At 40.3% G+C, this 20,172-nt stretch overlaps 1 protein-coding gene and 1 long non-coding RNA gene across 11 annotated transcripts in view; both read right to left on the bottom strand.

The window, feature by feature from the left end:
• Positions 1 to 20,172, bottom strand: part of ELMO1 (engulfment and cell motility 1) — a 274,768-nt gene that overhangs the window by 55,765 nt on the left and 198,831 nt on the right. The window lies entirely within an intron of this gene.
• On the bottom strand, positions 3,456 to 20,170 carry LOC116652887. The gene is made up of 2 exons (XR_004306076.1): positions 8,716 to 20,170; positions 3,456 to 8,431 (listed from the first exon to the last, which is right to left on the bottom strand). It is a non-coding gene; the product is annotated as an uncharacterized LOC116652887 (long non-coding RNA).

The following is a 20,172-nucleotide window of genomic DNA, read 5'->3' as shown; positions in this document are numbered from 1 at the left end:
CCACGACCATGAACAACTAAGGGATGAGTCAGTATGGGATTTAAGTCTGCACAGCTAAGTAATTCATTATGCACTATTCTGGAAGCATAGCATACTTCAGGGAAGAAGCTGAATGTTAAATAATGGGACTCAGCAATAATCAGGATGGGTATTGTTCATCTTGGAGGGTAGCAAAGGGATGTGATTCTTCCTTGTTGATCATATGTAGAAGTCTACACTACTGGAAAACAATCTGGTGTAGAAATGTGAAGCCCCATAAAAACCTCTGTCCAGACACTACAAGTAAGGAACATACAGTACATAATATTTACATATCGGAAAGTGCATGAGCAAAATGTTTCTGTAATTAAATCCTAAAGAGACATATGCTTTTTTATCCTCATTTGTGATGAACGAGTTAGTATCAAAAATACAAACAAGTATTTTTCAGCTCCAACCAGGCAAAAGCTCATCTTCTAGTTCTGCTATTGTAGCGCCCATGGCAACATATTTACTGACACAGAGGCAGATTAGTGATTAAACTAGGAAAACATTCACTTGCTGTAATGCGTGACATACTTAGAGAGAGAAAAAATAACCATCCCAGGAAAACACCATGGAGGATGTACAGGTTTCTCATTAATGTCTATTCATGTATGCTATTGTGCATACACACAGCCTAAGCACACACTACAGTTTAAATGTCCATTCGTGCAATATACTTACTTCTGTCATCAATGGACAACATCTGTATTTTTTTCAGATGGCAATGTAAAAATTCCCTTTAGTTGTTCAGGTTTGCACTTAATCACACTGAAAACTATTCACTTTTACCCCTTTCACTTATTTTTTATCTCACAATCGTAAATCAGGAACAGTTTCAGTTACTTGCCAAAGGAACATATTGCAGAAAAAACAATGGCATTTATTTGAAGGGCAATAACTGCTGTGAACTAGAGTAGGCACATATATTCCAGGTAGGCTTTTAAGATTCCTTAGGTGAATACATCCAGTGTAGGGGATCACTTTCTACCTCAAGTTTATTTACTGCTTGTCTAACATTTCAGAGGCTTTATCACCTTACTGTTGAAATCCCAAATGATCTGACACAGCTCTTACGATAAGCTGCATCCAACACTGATGGCTCTGTATTGTTGACTAACATCTATTGGAAAACCCAGACATGTCCTCTAAGAAATAAAAATAGACATCAGAGAAGTCTGTAATTATCCTTGAATATCCCTAGACAGGCACGTGCCTAGCCCATGTAAACAAGTCCACATCACCATCCATAGAGTTAATACAGTTCAAAGCAGCTGAAGTGTTGACTGGGAATGCTTTGGTGCTGCTTTCTCTGAACATAAACTCTTTCCTCTCTTCCTACAGGTCAGGTTTAAGAAAAGACTACAATAACACTACGATAAAAATGTCATGAACTATACTTGGAACGAGAGCAGGATGTGGTAGCTCACAGGTCAGTACGCCTCTCAGCAGGACACAGCAGTGACAGCTGACATCACACTGCATTATACTCCTACAGGATGCCTTTTTGCTTTCCTCTGAGAAATACAAATCGGTATCTTACTCCCCTGCTGCATCTGTGACATGAGAAAGGGGACTCCAAAACAGAGTGGACTGTGACATCAGGAAAATCTTGCGACATAGGTATTTTAAACAATGTATTTCTACACTGTATACATCTTTATAAATATATATGATGTAGAAATCTATATTTATACATTATATATGCAGGAAAATCTTACAAAATGCTTGAAATGTTTCCAGCTGCACTATAGTCTATGAGGCCTTAAAATATTTAGCACACCATACCCAGTTCCTTTTGTACTTTGCACACCTCATCAGTGCATCAAGGCATGAAAGATGAAGATGAGCTCTATGTTCAGCAAGCTCTCATGAAACAAATAGGGATGGTAGTAGGGAATTAGTGGGTTTTGGGGTTCAGCTGCAAACAAGGCAGGCAATAGTATGTCCTAGCTTCTTCACTTGCCCTTGTTTGTGAATTTACTGACCTACAGCTTAACTCCTAAGATACATTCTGCTTATTTTAGCAAGGCAAGGCAGAATTTCAGTACGTGAAAAGAACAGCTTTGTCTTCTTCCTGCAACTAAGAAGTCTCCTCTAGACAATACTTTGTGCCCTGCTACTTATGGTTTACCTATTTAAACTGCATTGAAATATACTGAATATTGAAAATGTTTATTATACTGAGTAATGATAGTTATCCCCAAAGATCCCAAGATACTTGTATGGCCTTCTTCACAGCCTCCCACAGCCTCAGCACTTTCAGGAAGGATGACAGACACCATATAGACTTAAGTTCATAAGCTGAATGAATGGATTGAAAAAATGATTTCTTTTAACTATTTATTTCAACCAGGTCAGATCTTTACTTCTTAATCAGTGCCACCTTAGCCATGTAAGCTATTTGTTAAAAGATCAGACCAAAGAAAAGTGCCCAAAGCACTGCACACCATAAAATAACAGAAGGCTGCATCCAGTTGTTCGGGGCAAAATCCTTGATGCAGATCTAGCTATAATGATAGAAGAACTTCATTATCTTGGCTGACTGTGCAATTACACAGAGATTACATGGAAAAACATCAGCAAATGCCCCCAAATGGCAGATGCTGTGTCTACTGCAGGAGTTGCATAGTTCTGCTAACTGACAAGCCTTTAGAGTCAACCTACACCACAGGCAAACATTTTGAGGGAAGTGAGTTATGAAATCTGAAGCACTCTTTTAAAATGCAAATCCCGACAGGATGACTGTAAATGAACATTTTTTCCTAATGAGATAGTGATACCGCTCATTGACTGATGTCTGAAAATCATAATCCTGAGATTTAGGCTGCCATCTGAAGGGTCAACTCAAGCCAAAAAGCAGATGGTGGCTATTTTAGATATTTGCCTATTGGACTGCCAATTGTTAGTAATCTTTGGTAGAACCTCTGTTTGCATGCAAGGCCCCCTGAAATATACCCATCAGGTTCTATGCCTCAGTTCTGTCACTTCCTCTTCAATGTACAAGCTCTTTAGTGCTCCTTTGCAAGCTCCCCTCGTCCTCTCTTCAAGCCCATTATGCACTCCCGAATTTCTGCAGACTGCACCTGTAAGCTGTATGAAATTACCCAGCATAGACTGAATGAGAGAGAGGTTCTTGCTGGCTTTTGGTGTGTGGATACATATATAGCCTTTTCTAGAGTTACTCTCTGCCCTTCTTCATTTGTTCTTAGTTGCTTTAGCAGGTTTTCCTTTCAAATCATTTCTTTTGGGCTCTTAATCTTCATCACCACTTGCCAAAGAAAAATGGTGAACAAGGCACGCAGCTCTCAGCAGGAGCAGGAGCAGCACTCTGAATGAGGAGAACAGCAAAGCTGACAGCTGTGCTTTTCTGCACTGAGCACAGTGGGTAAATCAATACCCCAGCAGCCCTGCTGCCATCTGTGGAGTTTCTGGAGCAGACAGGTTATTTATAGAAACTTGTTTGCACAAAGCCAATATTTACCTGTCGGCGCTGTCAAAATCTGCAATCCATCTTTGCTGTTACCCTGCTGCTTTTCATGTCAATAGTGGAATTTTCCAAAAGAAAATACTGTAACGTTTTCCTCCCTAAACGTTCTCTTCCAGCAAGGGTTGCTTACATTAATTGTTGCAGCAGGAATGCATCTGGTTTCCATGGGGCCTTGGGGATCCTCCAGAACGCAGGGAAGCTAAAGGGATGTCAGCCCTGAAGAGCCCATTTCTTTGCCCTGTTCCAGCAGCAGCATGCCATTTCCTTGCCAACGCCAAGCTGAGATTTTACATCACTAGAAGCAACCTTCCCAGCCCTCAAACAACAAAGCTTCCTTCCTGAAAACTTGGCTGCTGCTGCTACTGTTGTAAACATAGCCATTATTTTCAAGCAGAGGAGAAGTTTTCAAGCAAAACTGTAGTGTATTTTCCTTTAAAAGTGGACTAAAATTTTACAGCTAAGTCCTGGGAATTAAATGCTTGAACAGCCTCAAGCCTGACTCCCTGTAGGTGAGAGGGAGAAACTAACCCCTGGTTTCTGCCCTAATTTTTCCAGCACTGCTAGGACAAGCACAAGGCAGTGGGATCAGCTTCTGCTGGTGTCTGAGTGGCTAAGCAGAGGCTGTCACTCTCTTCTTACAGATCTTTTGATAGTCAATATTACAAAAACAAGTTCTTTGGTAATCAGAGAAAAAATTCTATTGAACTTTACATTTCAACTGATGCTCAGAGTGGTTCAGGGTTCAAACCCAGCTCCTGAGAATGCTCTGGGTACAAATCTAAAGGAGTCACACCTGCCAGTGGATTAGCACTCTGCCATACAATCTGAAGGCAATCTACATATCCTGCTAGCTCACAAGTCAGGGCTGGAGAAAGCAGAGCAGAGCTTAGAGCACAAGCAATGGAAGCATTTTTCAATAAATCCTATAAAGAATAAGGATTAAATCACTCCGTCAAATGAAGAATGCATTGCATGATCTTGCACCAACGTAAGCAGGACACCAGTTAAATATACCAGTCTGAGACATCATCTAAGTGATAAGGGTAGAGGGTGAACGAGAACACTGAACAGCAGCAGAAAGTCTTTAAACTTCTTTTGTTCATTTCAAAAGTAATTACTACATTCTACGACTTACATAGCTTCCTAACCAAGGGCTAGGATGCAGAGTAAAGCCAGAAAACAGAACACAGATATTTCTCACTCTTGCTTTCTCCACTGAGACTCACAAAAAGGATCCTCTTTATATAGTGTGGTTTCAGATGGTTTCTGAATATTGTTTAAAGAATATGTCAAAACCACAACAAAGTAATTCCTCCTCTTAGATAAGGTCTACAAACTCCCCCCAGGCTAAGCACTAGAGATCCTGCAGGAAGACTGCTTGTTAGACAAACAGAACCACAGATGTGATTTTTATCTGCTATGCTAAGTGGGGATGTTATATACAAGGCAGAGATGCCCACATGTGGAAAGCAACATTTTGAACAGAGACATTCCTCCAAAACAAAAGGCTCCTAGATATCAATTTTTCATTTATTTTTTGAGAATTTCCTGTTCTTGTCTCCTTGCACTGAGTCCATTTTTATTCTTTCCAACTAATAACAAAAATGTGGAGGGCTGATAATTCTTAAGACCTCACAGGATCAAACTACTGGTACTAAAGGATCTTGTCATTTAAGTGGAGTGTGGGACATTTCCACAACTGAGCAATTCTTGTCCTTGACGCCTAAACCAAGAGAATGCTCCAGGAACTCCAGAGTTCAAAGTTCTTCTGTGCCCAGAGCAACCCACACCCAGTATTGGTGCTTCTCATTCCATTTCATTATATTTCATTCCATTACATTTGCAATATCAATGCTTCTGTTGTGCTTTGCGGGACCTGGTTTAGCCATCACTTTGCTATTGCTCCATGTTGATCAGATAAATGTTTGTCATGCCAGAAAGCAAACAAAGCCCCAAGCCCAAACCTTCACTTGTGAAACCATGCCTCATTTGTTCATCTTTGACAGCAGTAAGAATACTCCTTAAGAGAAAACTCATGGCAATAGTAATGAGAAAAGACAGCTTGAGATTAAGTACTGGGCCAGGAATTCTGTTTAAATATAGGCTAAGCATTACCAATTTCTAGTATGTTAGTAAAGCCAAGTTTAAAAACTTAGCAAGGATCATGTTAGGAATACTATCTAAAGGCTATTTTCTCATTTAAAATACTAAAAAACAACGGAAGTAGGCCAGTCTTTTAAATTATGCACAGTGTGCTGACATTTAGGATGTGTTGATCTAACTGCTGACTGCCACAGATGCCTTTGTATGATCTTGGGCACAAGTACTGAAGACCGAGAACTACTACATCTAAGTGAATGAATGGGAAAAGGCACACTAGGTGCTTAAATCAACACCACAGAGATGGAAAAGCAACATGTAGTACTGTAACTGAAAACGGGGATTTTTCCTCTACATTACCTAGAAACTTCATTCAAAGATGTAATTCTCAGAGGTGACATTACTTCATTTAAGAAATGACATATCACAGGACACTGAAATCTGTCCTCTTGATCTATATTACGGCACATTATACAGTTTTCTATGTAGGTCTACATGGCTTAAAGGGCACTGGGAAATGTCGCATGCAACAAGACATAGGGAACAGAAGTAGAGTGATCTCCTCTGTTCTATTACTGAGTTGCAGAGATAGAACCTGGATGACTTGACTGATCCTTTCAGTACAATGTTCATTAATCTTTTTTCTCTTTTTTTCTCCTTTTAAATCAAGCTCAGGAAACAAAAAAAAAACACTCTGATTGCAGCCTTCAGCATACTTATGTGATTAGGGTAATGAGAAAGAGAGTTTTACAAAGCAGTTTGGAGATTCGTTCGTTTTTTCTTTCAAATTTCAGAATGCAGCTGGTTCCAGCCTCCCAGCTGGCACAGGGGGGACTCCTTGCTGTAAGTGCTCAGCTTAATCTGGGGTCTTCTCAATCATACACAGCTGAAGTAGTAGCATGATTATAGGCCTTGGTCAAGTGTCGTAATACAAGATGATTTATATTAATCAGCATCCTCTAAAAATCAGTGCAAAACAAATGCAACACAACTGAAGACCTTGAATAAAGACTTTCTGAGCCAGCCACTGCTCCCTCTGAATATGCCCTCTTGACAAATGGAAGCCACAACTTTCAGTAGCCTAATATGTGCTGAAGAGTTCTGAAGAGTTTCAAGTTGTCAGAGACCATCCACTGTCATCCATGACAAAATAACCTGCTGCCTGCTTCTACTGCTGAACCATTAAATAAAATGCTTATGCCAAGACACAGCTGTGCCAGATCTCTTGTTTCATCAAGGAACAAATGATATTAAGGCCATCTTATGCCTTAATTCACAGAAAATTTATAGGGTAAATAGGAATGGAGTGGCAAGAGAGGAGGTGGACAGTGGGGATTTTGCTGGTTTCACTTAGCTTTTGTGGCACCAAGGTGAAAAAGCCAAAAGCTTTTGTGCTTTGATTGCTGTAATGAAGGTAACTTCTCTTGGTTGCATGTGACTTCTGATGCTCTGCAGTAAAGCACCAACTCTGCTTGGCTGCTCTGTGGTACCTAGGTATTTGCATGCTGGCAAGATAGAAGAGAGGACTCAAGAATAAGATACAAATGAGGTAGAATAGTGTGCCAGGAAGAAAAGAAAGGAGAAATAAAAGAGGAAGGTCACTGCAGACAAAGTAATCAGAAGAATGAGACAACTCTGGACCAAAATGCAGTCTACCTCTTACACTGGATAAAACTTATATTACCAGATATCAAACCGGTACTATTTGTAGATGGTGATGTATTTAAATGTTGAAAAAAATATCTGTTTCAAAGCCTTCTAAAAGTCTAGCAGCAGCTGGAGCAGACCCTTCAGTTTAGCCACTCTAGAGCAAAATCCAGATGACCACATGGTCAAATGCCTTGCTTTCACCTCCAACAAACTTAACTCTCCCATAGGTGGAGAATTATAAGCAATACCTATGGTTCCAGAACCATAAACTGTGAGCACCACAACAGCCTGCTGGAATTCAGAGTCCCTTCACATCTTGAAGTTTGCTTACACAGGCTCTACCCAAATACGCATATTTTAGCTCACAAATATGATCTGGGTCATGCAGTTCCCCTGTTAGCTGCATTTTCCACAGTGTCTCTGTACAGGTATGGATAGGCTGCAAATGGCTGGGCACTAGAACCTCCTTTATTCTGCACATCAGCTTGGGGAATGGAGAAGGTATTTTTAATTAATCCAATGTAAACAAAACTGCCAGAAAACACAGTGAAGAACAGAAGTTCAGCCCTTCTGTAGGTCAAACCCAAGGGCTGCACTGGTACCCTGAGGGAACTTCATTATCCTCAGCTGAGCTGCATGAGGGATTAATTTAACCCTGAGAAAAGGGTCAAGAGAAACTGGGAAAGGAACAGAACTCATTAATAAGAGCTATAAGGATACATTTTCATGGAGTTTGGTCAAATTCCTCCCTTCAGTTGCTGCTTTTAGTACATGTAGTACAAATAGTAACACCACTATTTCTATTCTTTCACCTCTGCCATCATCAAAGCCCATTTCTTCTATTGTATATTCCCAAATGACTTTTAGCTTTAATCATTTATAGTCTCAAAACCCATAAAATACAGATAAGTACTCTAAGGCTTTTTCACCTACTTGAATGTTTAGCTTTTGCTTTCTTTTAATAAATTCTTAAAATGCAAGCTGGAGGCTTTTCTTTTTTTCTTTTCTCTTTTTTTTTCTTTCATGAAGCTGCTTTCTGTTTTATAGCTAATTGTTTCAGCTGTAGGCTGCAAGTAGCGTTCATATTCCAGAAAGACAAGGCTGTCAGGTTCTAAATGTGATTGAGGTGCAAAAACGTGCAGGAGCCCATTATTGCATCAGCTGCCACCACTAGGATAGGAAAAAAAAAAAAAAAAAGAGGGTGAAAGGCAAAGTATGAACAGTAGAAACAGTGCAAGACTCAGCATTTTTAATGCCTTTCTTTTACATTTCTAACCCCTTCCTTAAAGATGATTGTTATTTAGCCAACACAATGATGATGCTACATCATTTTTTATTCATTTTGATTAAATAAAGCACCCCAATATAACTGTGTACAGTTATAATTATACAAAGGCAAAGTAGATGGATAACCAGAGGCTACATAGGAAAGACTCATCAATGTCAATACTCACAGTCAAGATGCTTGCCAATAGTAAGGCTCACTGTAGAAACTAACACAGGCACAATCTCCAGAAAGAGATGCTGCCTTAGTGGTGGTCAGCCCTTAAATGGGATCTAGGAGAGATGGAGTCAAGCCCCACCCCTTCCTGGGAGCACAGCTGAATTACCAACACCTGTGTTCCCACTGCTGACCCATCACTTGCCTCAGATGGTTAATCAGAGGTTCAGGCTGTGATCAACAGTTTCCCATAGAAACTGGAAACACAGAAAATGTAAATGATACAGAAATCACTCAGATACCTTTTCTAATACCAGCATTTGTAGGAAAAGAAGGGGGAAAAGGCCTCTTTGATAGCCATCTTTTCTACATATCTCCCCCAAAACAACTGACATAGCCTGTTCTTGCTTGCTCTCTGTTTTGAGGGTTGCTCCATTCTTCCTTCCTCAAGGAGGCAATCTGCAAGCTTCTGAGAAAGGATGCATGCAGGAGGAAGACCTTTTGGCTCTGGTCACAGTGCAGGGCCACCCCAATCATGTAACAGTAAAGGAGCCCACGGCCATGAGCCAGCATGGTTCACACCAAGCAGGCATGACTGATCTAGTCTAAACCTTAACAATGCCCAGATATTGCCTATCATGTCTTTTCGCACATGCTGTGATGTACAACTGTTCACATTTCAGCTCTTTCAGAGCTAAAGCTTGACTGCTCCAATGCCGACAAATTTAAGTTTTAAGGAAAAATGGCCCTCATTTGAACCCAGTGGGTTAGTAACGAGTTTAAATGAGCATCAGGAACAATCTCAGACTTCATGTATTTGTAGTGGTTATTCTTGCTTCTTTACAAAGCCTCTTTTGTTGAAGAAAATTTCACATCTCTTTTAAGCAACTAGAATCTCAATGCTTTAATTATAAAAGAGCTCTTGGCTAATATAACGAGTTTACATTGGTAAATTGGGTTTACACTTTATTTCAGGCCATTTGCAGGAAAATCCTAGCCCCAGAGACACGAGTTTATTTTTTCTTTGTCTGAGCTACTTCATCGAATCTTCATTATGTTTTGTACCTCAAACATCCCACCCTGTCAGGATAGCATTATTGCTCATGCATGTCCCAAACAGAAAGAGATCGAGGCAAAGGTGAAGTTCTCCTCCTTCATTTTTGGAAGCACAAAAAGTCTGTGGTAGGTGGATGAACTGCATCAGCCTGACTTAGTCAACAACAACATCATGAGACAGTGCTTTCTCCCCTGCTGTTTCTCAGAGATAGCATGCCTGCCAAATATGAAGAATACCTTCTTGTTCAAGGTTGGGATTGGTATTTCCATTCTGGACATGGCATGAATGTTCTCCTTCACAACACAGGCTGCCAGCCACAACAAATCTTGGCTCACAGTTCTGCCTTTCCCACCGTTAACTCTTCTTTGCCCTCAAACACTGCAAGGACTAGCACCTTTCTTGGCTTTTGCTGATTATTTTCGAGCCATACCTCTGCTTTGGCAACACACACAGTGATTCTGACTTCACACTGCCAGAGTCTTAGAGACAAACATCCAGTAGTGTTTTCAAGTGAGTGTAATAAAGATCTCAGAAAGAGGTGACCTTTGTGGCCAATTATCTATCTTCTATGCAAGTTTAGTAAACGCTTGCTAGGTAGCTACCTGTCTCATTAGTATCATGTGCATTTCTGCAGATTATTCTTATGATATGTCCAGAATTCTGACAGAAGATCGATTTGGCCAATATCAAATTTACCACGTCTCTCTAATAGAAACCTCGAGCAATCTGAAATGCCCACTGATGTCAGTGAAAAGCTACTGGCTAACAATGATCTCATTCCAGTACCCTCAACTGCTGAAAACAGGACCATGAGTTATATAGCATATCTAGGTATTTATGCTTCTAAATTCCTTTATCTTAGGAACAGATTTCTAAAATCTGTTGGATACAGAGGAAAGCTTTTACACGATGCTAACTGAAATTTCACTAGAGGTGAGATTCCTAAGTTGGGATAATTTTCATAATTACTATGGTAAGGCCATCATCAAAAGAAGCAAGAGAAGAAGAATGACATCCAAGCGCTACACTGAACCAACTACTAACCCAGCCAAACTTGTTTAAAAGAAAATCCAACAACACTCAGCTGTCGATCAGGTTAAGCTACCTTCTATTTAAAGGCCAGTGAGGCTCCTGATGAGACCAACACCACCAACTGCAGGGGGTTTGGATTATCATGCTTAGGAATCAGTGAATACAGATCCTGAATTACCACAGGATTAAGAGCAGAGCAGACAGAATTTCACTCAAGTGCTCAAATGCTGCTGCCAAACACACACAGTTTAATCTTCTCTATCAGCTCTGAGAATACACACAAAACAGTAGAAATCTGCTCTTTTTCTTCCTTTTTGAGCTAATACCAAAAATCTTTTTATAGGTAAAACAGTTTCAGAGCTCAACTCCTCCTCAAGCCTGATAGCAGCAGGAAAATATCTTCAATGGTAGGTAATGTCTTTAGGCTGTTGTACATCTCTGTTTCACTCATACATTTGTCAGTACAGTGTATTAATTTAGCTACATTATTTTGAAGAAGCCTTTTGAATCTGCTTAGAATAACAGGAAGAATAGAGATAACCTGGCAGTACAAGAGATTTGCATGTTCTGCAGAAATTCCAGTGATGAGACTGTGAACTGTATTAGTAAGAAGTCTTGAAGGACTACAAAGGAAACCAAAAGTATTACTAGACTGTTAATTGTATCGATACACAAAAAACATACCATTCCTCTTCTTACACCAGCAGCATCAGGCATCCTGGTCATCCCCTCCCACTTCTTAAAACAAACCTAGATTTTCCAGTAATTTCTAACTGGATTCTTGCATGCTTGCATGATATAAACAATAATAATACTCTTTTTTCCTTAAATCCAAGGGACTCAGTTTTCAAAGAAACCTCATATACTTTTCGAAGTGGCTCCAATTATGCTTGGGTAGCACTTACATATTGGAATAATCCCACTGAATTTCATAAAATGGCTCCTATGAGTAGTTCTGCTTAGTGCAATGGGTAACTGAGAATTTATTATTACACAGTCTGTTCCTAGATATGAATTAAATGTATTTGGTTAATTATCTCTTCTTTTTCTCTCATTCTCTCTCCCTCACACTTAAGTGAAGAAACAGAAAGAAAACTAAAGAGTAACACACAGAACTGAGATATTTATTATGCATATAAAAAGCATGGTCTCCTTTCCACCTACTGCATCTATACCTGTCTACTGGAGAGTTAAATGTAAGATGTTAGAGCTAGAATTAAAGAACTGAGCATTCACATCAGGGCTTGACTATCAACCTGTTATCATACAAAGTGCTTACATCTTTCTGCTGAGTCAATGTGGTTTAGAAATAACATTCTAAAAAGAAAAAAAAGAAAATAGAAAAGGAAAAAGAAAATATTTCCTACACCCTTAAGGTTTTTGGGGTTAGCATGGTTTATATATAGGCATCAATGAAAAAGAGAAAATCTTACTCTGTTCTCCTACTGTTCACTGCAGGTAAGAGGAGCTTGCAGGTTTTCAACAAAACCCATGCCTTGACAAAACTGAAATTATCAACAGGGGACAACTGCGTGACAGCAAGATAAATCAGTGCTATTACAGAATGACTTGGGATGATGAAACAGCTTCACTGACTGTGCTGCTGGACTGCACCAGCCAACTACAAGTACCTTTTTTCTTCCTTTCTTCCTGCATCCTGACAGCAAAGAAAGGAGTGAGCTTTTATCCCTGGTGGAACAAACATTTTTCTTTATATATTGGTAGTCAAAATTGTTTCTTGTTTTGTAACTGGCTTGCAAAGAGCTTTCTGACATCTTTCACTCTCCTTAGGAGGACGTGCCTTTTGACTTACTGAACAGTTCATTTTGGCATCTTCATTTTACTAGAAAGATTAGCCCTTGATTCTGGGGTGCAAACTTAGGATCATTGAAACTGGTGGGAGCTGCAGCACTTGTTTCAGTGCAGCCAAGGTCCCATCTCCTGCTTAGAGATTCCTTTTCAGCAGCTCCTGAGTTTGCATCCCAAGCAATAAGTTCCCATAAACAGTGAATACTGCTGAGGCAACTGGATTTGCAAAGGATTACTGCTGTGCCCTGAATCACAGCTCATACATGACCTACTGTATTCATTTTTCACAGGGGTTCCTGTAGCATTGGTTGCAGCAAGATACAGATGCTCTAAACTGGCTGAGATGCAAGGTCTCATCGTTAGGTTATGTGACTTCTAGTGCTAATGACACAGAAGAATGGATGGAGACAGCATGTCAAGGGGAGGATCCAAATTGATCTGAATCCAGACCCAGGTGCCTGCCTGTGCAGGAGATGGTGATGAAATGTGCACATTTCTTTACAATCTCAAGAACTACATATTGTGATTATCTTTTGGCTGCCACTACTGCAAACTGCGATTTTGGTGCAGTAAAACCTCTATATTACAACTCAGAAAACTTCTTCAACGAGCAGCAACTGAGTTCAGGAGTTTAAGTTTAAAATCATATAATTAGCTGTGGGGCTTTCCTATATTTTTCACATTACAAATCTGCCATATATCTCTTTGACTGAATAAAGCAAGTTCCTTTCAATTACTGATACTCAGTAACACACTGCAGGGTTATAAAGGTGACTATCTCCTTGTTGGTTGAAGCTTGACAGCAAAGTGTTCTACAATCCAAAAAAAACCCCTGATGCACAACCAGCAATTGTTTGTCTTACCAAATGAATGGCAAGTGCTAGCGCTCAGTGCCATGCATGAAATGCTTGATCTTTACTCCATTAAATCAATTTTTGATTGGAAGTTTCCATTTATATTGTAAGCATATTAAAAATTCAAAATCAAGATATTCACTGGGCTGGAACCTTCTGCAGTGAAAACTGTTACTGAGACTGGTGCAAAGTTCAGTCTGGAGTGGGAGTCCATGACTTATGAATGATGGAAATTCTGCACGCAAAAGTGGGTTGATTTATAATTTAACGCATGAACAATCAAAACTTATTTTGTTTGAGATTCACTCATACTTTTTCTGTAGTATCAGAACATAGTGCACATTCACTTGTCCTGACTTCATACATTGTAAGCATAACCCTCAAAATATTTTGCTATTGTTTGAAATGGGTTGTAAATTTGAGCAAGGGATTTAAGTAAGTAAGTTATGAAGTAAGAAAACAGGAATGTATCCCTTAAATAATTGTGACTGTTGCCTATTTACTTCATGTACCAAAGAAGCTGGAGGTGTAAAAACGAGAGCTTCCAAGTGCATCCTATACCTCTTTTCAGCTGTAACTGTCCAAAGTATGACTCTGAGAGCGTGAACAATGTAGAGCCTTACCTCCAAGAAGCTCCTGTTTCTGAAAGCTGAGCAGAGCTTCCACCACCCACATGGGTGAACTCTATCCTACACAAGATGAGTATGGGAAAAGGGAGAGGAGAAGGTCCCTTGTGAAGACACACAAGGAGACAAGATAGAAGACTGGTAACCTGTATTTCTTCCCTTCCTGTGGCTAATGCCTGAGACAGATTTTAGCCCCTTGTGTTGAAGACAAGGAATGCGACTTGGTTTTCTTACATAGCAAGGTTCTTCCAGCCACAATGTTCCTCAGCACTCAGGTGAATTATCAGATGAAGAAGTGATAGCTTTGCTGGGGTGACAAGAACTGGACACGTGCCTCTTTTAGGGGGTTCAGGGCACTGGCTTCAGCATGTTCTGGCATATCCTATCTAGCTGAAAGCCAAGGGCTCTTGCAGTGCTGAGGCATGGGCACATCAGCAAAATGCACACCTTGACTCCTCTGTGCCTTATGCCCGTGATCTACATGGAGGGCAGATGGGCACTGCAAAGCCACTTTTCTGTTTTCACACATCAGCAAGAAACACAAACAGATGAACAGAGCTGCATTTCTACTGATGCAGATCTCTAATAGGACAGTCTAGGCAGTCCTTCAGGATGTGTTCCCTGGAGCTGGGATAAATCTATGACAGTTTACATATTTGCCAGAGAAAGCTGGAAACAGAGAAAGACATCACACCTTGAGGAGAGCCTCCAAAGGAAGCATAAAATGACACCGTCCCTCACAGTGGATTCCATCAGACACCAAGGCAGAAAATCCACCCAGAAGTTAGAACCTTATTAACTTTCACAGCCAAGTGAGCTATATTTGCACGGATCTGGAAAATCTATAGTTGTTTATGTTTTCAAGTCTCCTTAATTACCTAGGTGAGATTAACAAATAAAGAAATGTTCTGCTGCTTCTGAGAAGAAGAGCTGCAGCTTATCTTGAAAGCATTCTCATCATTGCTGAGATTCGTGGGCGCATGCCTTTTATAAATGTGAAATCATTCAAACCTTTTCACCATTTCCCCCACATTTTTTTTTTTCTTATATCCATTTCATTCTCACAGGTGTCGGAATAAAGTGACAGCTTTGATCTTAGTGGAGATAACCATATGTGGGTAGATGCTTTTTCTTGAAATGCAAACTGGGAGTGGATCTAGAGGTCAAGCCAGAAGGCTACATATACTTGAAAATCTAGTTTAAAAGAGAATCCCTTTGTGAGGTCTTCTAATATGCCTTCAGATGTGTATCTTGAAATACCCATCTGTGAAAGCTGCTCTCCATACAACTATGTTCCAAGTCTTAAGAAAACTGATGTTCAAAGAGAAGGGAAGACTAAAGGAGTTGGGTTTGTAGCTATGGAACAAGCACTTTCATTGCCACATCAAAAGCACTGATAAAAGCAGTCCACCAACTCAGGATAAGAGTGTAGTATTTGATGTATTAATTTGACAGTATGTTAGCATTAATATGAAGATCTCCTTCTTCACCCCATTACAAGACTGATTTTGTGCATTACAGAGGAATTTAAAACATCCAAAACGGCTAATCAAAGTTCTAGTTTATATGAAGGTCACACTTCTCCCATGAAGCCTGACTTTCTCATTATTTTTTTAAACCATTAAATGCTTAAGTAGAGAAACTTGTCAGAATTTGTTGTGAAGCCAACAAAAAACAGAGATCTATGTTCTGCAAACCTTTCACAATGCTATATATATATATATTTTGCATTACATATGGGCTCTGCAAGTTGGTGACAATAAGGGTGGGTAACTCAATTCAGGTTTTCATTTTCAGAGTGAATGTTATGATCCCTGCTATACTGGAACACAATTTGGTTTGGGTAGGGATGTAGATGATACTACTAGGAAGAGGTAGTTATGGAAGCCAAAACACTGTCCAGTTACATTATCTGTACAATTGAGTCTCCCTAACACAAAACCAATCTCTCTTCTCATCTTGCCTCTATTCAGAAACATGTCCCGAAGAGTGGCTTGTAGTTCCTAATGATGGGGAGTGGAAAACTCCTTATTAAGCAGTGAAAGTGTCTGCAGTGAAAGAACACAGGGCAGAGCAAGAGTGTGCTTGCTCACACTAAAGCAGGTGAGGACCTAGATGCTCTAATAGGTAAAATTTTCTACTTCTACACTGTTCCCACCATTCCCAAGGAGCATCAGCTGGAGTGGGATGTTAATTTGTTCTAGCAATTCAGGCTCTCTACAAGACACTGAGTCCAAATTTGAAAGGAAATCTATAGTTTATTTTAGATGAACAAAATGAATGAGTACCATAAAATAAGCACACTGGAATGGGAGCAGATATGCTCCCAGAGGCCTGTGCTGGGCTACACTCTAATTGCAAACAATAACATACATGAAGTAGAGACACATGATTCCTCTTTACAAGACAACTCACTGAAATGCTGCCAAAAATCTTTCTGTGTGCCACTTAGCGCTTCAAGACAATAGGAGAATAATGACAGGTCTGTAAAATCTGCTGCAATTGACAGTTCCTATTGTTCTGAAAACTTTTTGTGACGCACAGGAGTTTTCAGATTAGAACAGCACAGTGTTGAACAAAATAGGTGTCAAGCAAATCAGTTCGCTTTTCACGATTCAGTTGTTTTTGTTTTACTGCTGTTCGACTTCTGTGCTTGGCGGTGCTCTGTTGTGTGCACTTGCCATTTGAGATGAAGAGTGCATGTATGGAACAGGAAGAGAAAGCTTTCTGTAACTTGGCATGCAGTTCTCTGTATGCCATGCCACATATGGATTGACTTTTCCTATAAGCATTTTTCCCCCAAACACAAAAATAATTAACTCTTCATTTGAGCCATTAGCCTCATTCATCTTTATCACACTGTACAACTCCTTTGGATATACAAACATTCAGAAAGAAGAGTATTTGGTTTGTGGGGTGCATAAAAAGTACTTGAGTAACTGGATGAAAATAAAAATACAGCTGAAGCAAAACTGATGAGTGGCGGCTCCTGCATCTGTTTACCTAGAACAAGCATGACCACGATGTTTCTACTGAAGCAGAAGGAAGGTGAAGATCCTGGGAAATAGTGAAATATTCCTATTGAGTATCTCTGAACACATGGAAACTGAAGAGCCATCTAAGGCCCTACTTCCTCATTAAATGAAGCCTCCGTTCTCTACACTGCCAATATAGACAAACTGAAGGTAATGGGGCTCTGTGATCAGATGAGGGATAACCCGTAAAGTTGAAAGCACAATGAAATGAGTCAGAAGATGGGGAATACCCATTCAGCTCAAGTGTTCAACATTATTGTTGCTGAGGCAAAGGGAGAGGAGAAATGATCTGCTGCCTTTGCAAAAATCTTGCTCTTCCAAGAAAAATTTAAGCGTAAGACTGAAGATCAGATCAATGCTTGGTGGCTTTTAGTGTAAGTCAAGGGAAGAATGCCAACTTGGTCTGGCACCAAGCATTTTAGAAGACATATGAGCCTGTCGAACCAAGTGTTTTCCAATGCAACCAATTAAAGCTACCTCAAGATAGCATTTTTCAGCTTCTGCATCCTCCCAACTGCTGCCAGCATGCCACAGCTCTCACTGAAGCCTACTCACTCCTCTGTTGCTGGAACTCTTATAGCCTGGGAATCTGAAATGCTTCCCCCACATAGATCATCCCCAAGCACTAGTGACAAGCAACTGTTCTCTACACCATAAGGTCAAAAAAAAATCTAATGCAAATGTGGCTTTGACTGCAGCACAGTTTTTTCTACCTCTGGCACTATACTGTGGTTTGAAGCCAGCAGACAGACTGACATAATGCACTATCCAGAGCTTAACAATCATAGGCTGCCTCTATCCTGCCCCATCATCCTCCTTTTATCGGCTAAGGCGCAGGGACAGACAAGTAAACAAATCCCTTCAAACAAGGTTATGGGAGATACAGGGACTCTAAACAGTCATGGAGTATTTGCCTAGTGATAGCGACTAAACATAAGAGGTTTGTATTGTTTGAACTATATCCCTGGAGCATTAAGAAGAAAAAAGACATCATGTTAGAGATGCAGTTACCTTAAAAGACAGTGCTCTCCTGGGCTCCCTTGTTATCAATCAGAAAACAAAGCAGAAGGTTTAGAAATAAAACACAGAAAATTGCAATGGAGCTTCCTTTTGATGCATACCAAATGGGCAGGTTGGAGCCAAAGACAAACCATGCCCAGATGTGCACAGCCCAAGCTTCCCCTCATCTTTTTATGGAATATCTCAGCCTAGATTAAAACATCCCCCTTTAAGATGGGAAGTGGGCACATGTCTTTGCCTAGACTGCTGTATGTGATGGGATTTTCAGCTAGATCAGTGCTGAGTAAATACAAGTGAATGATACAAGTCCCACAGGAAGGTGACATCGCAGCTAAGTAACTATTAAAAAATAATAAATTTTGGAACTTCCATCATTGCTAAAAAAAAAAAAAAAAGTTCTGCAGGAGGAGCCAATAGCTATCTCTTTTACACATTAGGAAAATAACATTGTATTGAAGCTTAGAGCCACAGGATGTCTGGGGCAATCACTTCAATAAAAGGTGTCCCAAATATCCCTAGAAAATACAGGGTGAGTGACTTGCATCTATGTCTTCAGAAAAGATAATACCACAAACTTATTGAAGGGGTCTTTAATTGTACCATCTAAACCAGATAGATGAGCTTACTCTACCCTTCTACAGCAGACACTCCCACTGAATGATGCACTGCTTTCTACCTTTTTAATTTTTCTTATTTATTTGGATCAAACTGCTCCTTTCAGCATCAACAACTGAGGTGATGTTGATTCCTTCAGCAGAAGCAATAAGCTCCACGGATGCAACTCGCAAGGCAATTTCTCAAAAGCAATGCTGATCAGTTAAGTCCTATCCAAAAATCACACTCTCGGTGAGAGATTTCCAGGCAGCTATGTGGTTTCCAAAAAGTGGTTTCCAGCAGCTCCCAGCACCGGGAAAGGAAATGTTGTGCTCATTTCTAAAATGAACACAATACAGGAAAAAGGATCCTTAAAAGGCAGTCAGCTTCATGTGATTTGTGCACTTGGTTTGGTTAATATACAATTCCTGATACCCAAGACTAGAGCACAGAGTAAAAATACAGAAACTTTTTATACATCTTTTGTTCCTGTTTGTCCTCTCTCCTGTGTGTTTTCCCAAACCAGATAAGATGACTACAGCCTGTGAGAGGGGTAAGCAGTCATCCCCCAGCTCCAGATCTGCAAAGCTCTTCGTCTAATGGCAAATACCTGATAAAAGACAAATAGCCCTGAACCAAATTCATAGTTGGTGTAACTCAAGTAACCCCAGAGGGCTACAGAAGGACAGATTTGTACCTGCCTTCCGACCTACTTCTAAATACACTGTTTCCACTGTACAAAAGCAAAAAAGCAGAATCCCAGCAGGCAGAGGAATAAACTTCCAACACTACAATGGTGGACAAGGAAATACTCCACACGCACCATGCACTCACCTGTTCTCATCAGCAAACGAGAAAGCTTTGGAATTGCATGCCTTTTTTTAAAGCCTCCTCCAAAAGATAAATTAATTAAGAGCAAAACAAAAATGAACAAACAAAAAAAACCCCAAAAACCCAGAGGGCAGGACAAGCAACATTTCTCTGCGTCGAGAACAGCAGTGAATGATGAGCAACTCGTGTTTCCTTGGCTCAGTGTCTGCACTAGTGCTTTACAAATCCTTGTACCAGTGCACCTGCTATCAGCGTACAGACGCTGGCGACTACACTCGGTCAGCTAGGAGTTCCAAGCATTCCCTTCCATGTGGCTCACTCTCCTTCTCAAGCACAGAGGGTCCTGAAATGCCTCTGAGCACGCAGCATCCTCTCTCAGACACATCTTAATTAGGCTGAGCAGCCACCCAAGGCAAAGCAAGCAGCTAACGAGTTTGTTCGGTGCCTGGAACTGTTAATCAGAACACATCTCACCACCTGTGAGACAAAATCAAGACAATCTTCATGCTATTTTCAGCTACCGCAAATCTGCTTTTGCCACTCCTTAACCGACAACACCATTTACAGACCAGCGCTCAGGCTGAAGCAGAACAACAAAGTGCACAGCTGTAC

The sequence above is a fragment of the Coturnix japonica genome, chromosome 2 (assembly GCF_001577835.2).
Source record: "Coturnix japonica isolate 7356 chromosome 2, Coturnix japonica 2.1, whole genome shotgun sequence".
Classification (NCBI taxonomy): Eukaryota; Metazoa; Chordata; class Aves; order Galliformes; family Phasianidae; genus Coturnix; species Coturnix japonica.
This window is presented reverse-complemented; position numbering and strand designations above follow the sequence as displayed.